Here is a 5,986-nt window from a genome sequence, read left to right as displayed (position 1 = left end):
CATGCAGCTGAAATATTAGCTAAATTCCAAAATAGCCTAAAAACCAAAACAAGCCGAAGTTAGATAAAAAAGCTAGCATGTTGCTGAAAAATTAGCTAAACATAAAAATAGCCTAAAAAACGAAAAAGCCTGAATTAGCCAAAACAGCAAACATGTAGCTGAAATATTAGCTAGACTCCCAAACAGCCTAAAAAACTTTATTTAAAAAAAGCCTGTTAGCAAAAACAGCTAGAAAGTAGCTAAAATAAAAACTCCAAAATAGCCGAAAAAACCTTAAAAAATGCCAAAATAGTCCAAAAAGCTAGCAGAATATCATTATAACTTTCAACTTTACTAAATTCTGAGTCCATATAGTAGAAAATAACGACTAATCGAATATTAAATTAGTCGTCGACTATTTTAATAGTCGATTAGTCGACTAATCGTGGCAGCCCTAATGTCCATTCAGATGCATCCACTTGTAGATGACTAGATCCATGTACGTCTTTCTTCTCCTCTTTTGAGCTGGCTTCTGGGTCTGGATAGCTCTAAAAAGCAGAAGAGAGTTTAAACAAAGGGATGATGGGATATCAGGGGGGGTTACTTCTGCAACAACAGTCCCGCCCATAAATAGAGGTGAATATTTGACAAACTCCTTCTGCATTGCAAAAGATGAGTCCTACAAACAACACTCTTGATTAAAAATGGCATAATCCCAATTAAAAGACCACTGGGAACACTTTTACATTAGAGCCAAAATATAGTTGGACTTTAGTTTTCTTTATACCTTCCACCATGAAAACATGTGTAAAAACATCAAAAACAGGAATTTCATGAGATTGGGTTTTTAAGGCTACATAAGCTGAACTAGTTAACTATTTAACAGTAAGTTAAGTAGTTAACAGTAAGTTAACTATTGCCCTGTCCCGGGACGTGCACAGGATTTTTGAGGGGCAGGGGCTCAAAGTTGGAGAAGGGCAACAAAAACAAGTTTTTTTATGCTTTAAACAATGTGGAAATTAACGAAACACTACATGTCTGAAGTGTGTTCATAGTTACCCGCTTTCAGACCATTCTTGAATGTCTAACACGTGAATGAAGCATCAGGGTTGAGTGTGAGCTTGTTTGTGCGTGTCATCCTATGTTGACCTGACAAAGTGTACCCCGCCTTTGTCCCCAAAATACCTGACTCCAACCATGTGACCCAGCACAGGTACAAAAAGATGGATTGACTGAAAAATGTCCTTTTAGCAGCCCATGAAGTGAGTAAGAAAGAAAGTTATGGAAACAGCAGTTAGGTTGTGTGCAGTCAGTGAAAACGTGTTGCCCTGACGAGAAATATATCCTGCAGTTTAAGAAGACTCGTGTTATCACACTCACACACATGAACTCAAACTGTGGAGAGATGACGCTCAGCAGGGGGTCACTCTCACTTACAGACATCCTCTGACTCCCTGCTGCTCCTGCCCACTGCTGGATATGCACTTTGGGACATTAGAGTGTAAGCTGTTATGTATGTGATGTTAAAGAAGTCAAAGGAAAATGCATTTGCTCATTAGTATTCCAGATTTGTGTTTGAAGCCTTCATGTCCAATCGTGTATGTTCTAAAAGTAGGTTCACTGAAGAGACATCAGAAAATAATCTAAGTAGGAAGAAGGGACTGACACAAAACACAGTTTTATTAAATTACTAGAAAAGTTGCACTACCTGCAATAATGCTAGTGTGAATATTTTTTGCTAAAAGTAGTCACTGAAGATGCTGAAGCTTTTTGCAAGAAATGGTGACACAATTTACTTTAGTTGCTGAAGGGATTTGCTGAAATTACAAAAGCTATTTGGAAAATGTTAAATTATCGAAAAGACTGGAAATTTTATTGAAGAACTATGACAGAGTGCTGAAGTTGACCTAAACATTTTTTTGAAAGTAGTAAAATTGCTTTCAAATCCATAATTCATGCCACTTTTGCAAAAATGTTTAGTGTGTTGCTTAAATATGAGCTAAAATCCAAATTAGCTAAAAAAAACCTTAGTAGATGGATTAGCCAAAAAAGCTATAGCTCGTTGCTTACGTACTAGCTAAACTCCAGAATTCCCCAGTAAACTCAATTAGTCAAAAATGTTAACCTGTTGCTAAAATAGAAGCGAAACTCTTAATTAGCCTTCAAAAATCTCAGTTAGCCAAAAAGTTAGTATGTTGCTAAAATATGAGCCAAACTCCAAATTAGTATAAAAAAACCTCAGTTCATGCAAATTTAGCCCCCAAAAAGCTAGCTCGTTGTTTAAATACTAGCTAAACTCCAAAATAGCCTAAACTTCCTCAGTAAAGTAAATCAGTCAAAAACGTTAGCATGTTGCTAAAATATCAGCTAAACTCCAAATCTTTTGAAAATTTCTAGAAGAATTTTAGAATATAACCCTTGAATGTATTTGAAGGCTTGAACCTAAATTGTGAAATTTGAAGACTTTCTCATTCATTTCCAATAGAGCAAATTTTGCTCAATATTTCCAAAACTTTAAAGTTAATGAATACAAACAATTCAAGCAGTAATGTTCTGAACAAGCTGAACGTTTTGATAACAAGATTGTTGAAATAGGTTAAAGTGTGATTGAGTTTGTGAGAATGCTTACTAATTAGTAGTATGTCCATCCAATCAATGTCAGACCAACGAAGGATAGAGTTTACTTCTGCATAATGTTAAATACTCACTGAAATCCACACAAAGACGTACACTTTTTAATTAATCCTCACTAAAACTCAAACTACAACAAAACATTAAAAGGTAATTGAAGTACAAATAAAGTTGTCTTGAGGTGCAACACACAAACTTCACTTTTTATTATCCAATTTATTCTAATCAATTCAATAATGTAATCATTCAATTTTTTTTAATTAAAGCCTTTTTAAGTGACCAACAGATTATATCAAAGCGCTTCTGGTGTAATCCTCTGTACTGAGCAAGCAATTAGGTGACTGTGGAGAGGAAAGAAAACCTCGAGCAGAACCTCTCTGAGTCAGGAGAACCGTCTGCTGTGACAATGAGGGCAGAGGAGAAACAAAAACACTGAGAAATCTGATAAACAAACAAGATTACAGTTTATAAAAATGAGAGGACAGCAAGCGACAAACATTAGAAACAATGGAACGGCTGTTATGAGACAAACGAGAGACAAGATGGTGTGATGGTGGGAAGTAAAAACCATCAAGTTAATGAAAAAAATAAAAAATTAATGCTGGTATTTTTGACCAGCATTACTTTTTAGATTTTTAATCTAAAATATTTACTAATTAACTGTATGATCCAATTTTAATTGTATTTTGGAACCTGAAGGAAAAAAAATGTTTAAAAACTAAAGGTGACAGAGCTTTTGAGCAGTGGCTACATCTCTCTGGAACTCCCGTTCTCTCAGCCTCAGATCTGTAGACCGTGTTTTAAAAAGCAGCTAAAAGCACTTTTTTTTATTGCTTTTTCCTCATTGTGTATTTACATTTCATGTTTTACTTTATGTTTTACTGTGAAGCATTTTCTGATTCTTATCTTAAGAGGTGCTATATAAATAAAGTTTTTTATTATTATTATTATTAAAAAAAAAAAACTTTCAATCTGCTATTTTTCTAAAAAGTTAAAAACTAAATTGAAAATAAACTGTATTTCATAAATTCTTTTCACAAAATGAATCTTTTTCTGAGGATTTATTCAGCTACTCCAGGGGGTTGGAACCTGAGGCTCCGGAGCCTCATGCGGCTCCTTCATTCCTCCATTGTGGCTCTTTGGCTTTGAATAAAAATGCTAACAATTTCAGTAAATAAAGGGTTTAAAATTAATTTCTTTTACCTGATCAAGCTTTGTCATTTATATTTTTATTTTTAACATATCAGATAATTGAGAAAAATAACAGAAAAAGTAGTTTATTATTTAAATAAGAATAAAGTACATATAGATTTATTTAAAAAAATAAATTCTACAGCATCATGTTTATATTCAATAGTAAAAAGGAGGAAAAGGATAAAGCGCACCAAAGTCCTAAAAATAGAAAAATCACATGTTTGATTTGACCGTCTTCATTATTTGACAGAGTTCACTTTATTTTGAAGGAAACTTATGTGCTGCTGTCAAAAGTAAAGTTGAAATTGTTGCACAATTAAAATTATATTAATCAAATTATAATAATTTAAAACGTACTTTATAAAAACTAAATGGCTACAAAAACACAGATAAAGTGTTTTTTTTAAACAGATTTTGCGGCTCTTGCTCGGTTTTGATCAGTGAAAAACAGGACCAAATGGCTCTTTTTCTTACAAAGGTTGCAGACCTCTGAGCTACTCTTATAACATAGAGGATAACCTTGACTTTATTACCATATATAAGTTATTTTCTGCTGTTTTTCTTGTTAAGGTGATGGTAAATTAAGTGGAGTCCTGGATTAAATAGTCGGCTCTGTTGCAAATTAGTGGCATACGGTGTGAAGGGGTTAACAGAAGGTGGAGTTGTTCCTCATTCATCAAACACAGTGATGAAAACAATCAAATGGGAAAATTTAAGAAGAAAATCAAAATTTTTTTAGGGAAATTTAAGTTCAACCTAAAAGATTCTGCAAGTTGTTCCACTTAAAATAATAAAGATCTGTAATGTTCATCATAGATCCATTCAACGAGAATGAGGAAGAATCCAGGAAATCCTATTGATTTATTTATATATATATATATAATGAGAAAAAAAGATAAGTTCACCTCAATGCTTTGTAATGTAACCCTGGTTGTTAGCGACAGAGCTCAAAGGTTCCCTCACGATGTTGCTGCTATTCTGGTCCATTCTTCCATGCAGATCTTCTCAAGAGCTGTGATGTTTTGGAGCAGGTGCTGGGCCAACTTTCAACGCCCTCCACAGATTCTTCATTAAACTTAGGTCTGGAGATTGATAGATCCATCCAGAACCTTTAAATACATATTTACATAGCCACTCCTTCATTGCTTGGGTGATGTGTTCGAGAATATTGCCACACTGTAACATCCACACACATTTCATCCTCAATCCTTTCACTAGAGGAAAGATGTTTTTGCCCAATAATCCCAGCATACATGATTTGCATAGATTGCAAAAACTTTTCAAAACTGTAAAATAAATTATCCAAGTATTGGTAAGACTATGTAAGTTCTCTTCTTCACACTCCTTTTCAAGCAATCAATCAAACTCAACTTGACTTTAGTTAATAATTACAATATTTTCTAATAAATGTATTTCCTTATTTCTTAGCCGTGGACATAATTAAATCCTATTTTTGTCTCAATTACAGTAAATCATTTTGGTGTATAGTAGAACTAAAATACAGTCTGTTGAAAACATGAATAAAGTCTCAGCCTCGATGTTCAGTAGATTAGTCTAATATCTTACCAGAACATCTGCTAAAGCTTCTCTGCTCCATCTTTATCTCTGTTTCTCCGAAAAAAGTTAATCGTTTTGATTTTCCTCGTTACACAGAAAATCATAAATGGTTAAAAACAACAAAGAAAAGCTTAATTTAACCTGGGATGATGGATTGTGGATTAAAATGGATTTTAAACCTCTTCTCTGACCTCCTGGCATTAGTGTGTTTGCATCTGTTTGGGTCTGTGTGGGCATTTACTCTGAGGAGACACCCTGGGGTGTGTCGGTGTGTGTGTTTTCAGAACATTCGCGCTCTCAATCAGGGACACAGCCTTAAAAATAAAAGATGGTGAAGCCACTGAGGCTTTAAGGGAAGGGGGAGCGTCAGAGGGACAGCGTGGGAGGAAGTGAGCGGTGAGATCTGGTCGTAGAGATCATGTGATCCAAGGAAACCAACTCTGCTGAGAAAAACTTGGTTTGTTTTCTTTAACCAAAACAGATCCTCTTAATCTGCCTTTAAATGATTCTTTGCTGTGTATTGTGGGTTTCAATGAAGAAAATCAAAACAGATATTTAGGAAATTGTTTTAGCAAATGGCAGATCTAGTCTTTTATTTACAATTGTCATGCTGGACCTTAACAGG

General features: G+C 34.4%; 1 long non-coding RNA gene across 1 annotated transcript in view; it reads right to left on the bottom strand.

The window, feature by feature from the left end:
* Positions 1–5,986, bottom strand: part of LOC112159293 — a 24,376-nt gene that overhangs the window by 4,176 nt on the left and 14,214 nt on the right. The window lies entirely within an intron of this gene.

This window comes from Oryzias melastigma, linkage group LG7, assembly GCF_002922805.2.
Source record: "Oryzias melastigma strain HK-1 linkage group LG7, ASM292280v2, whole genome shotgun sequence".
Classification (NCBI taxonomy): domain Eukaryota; kingdom Metazoa; phylum Chordata; class Actinopteri; order Beloniformes; family Adrianichthyidae; genus Oryzias; species Oryzias melastigma.
The sequence above is the reverse complement of the archived record's forward strand: the minus strand, read 5'-3'. Positions and strand labels throughout refer to the sequence as shown.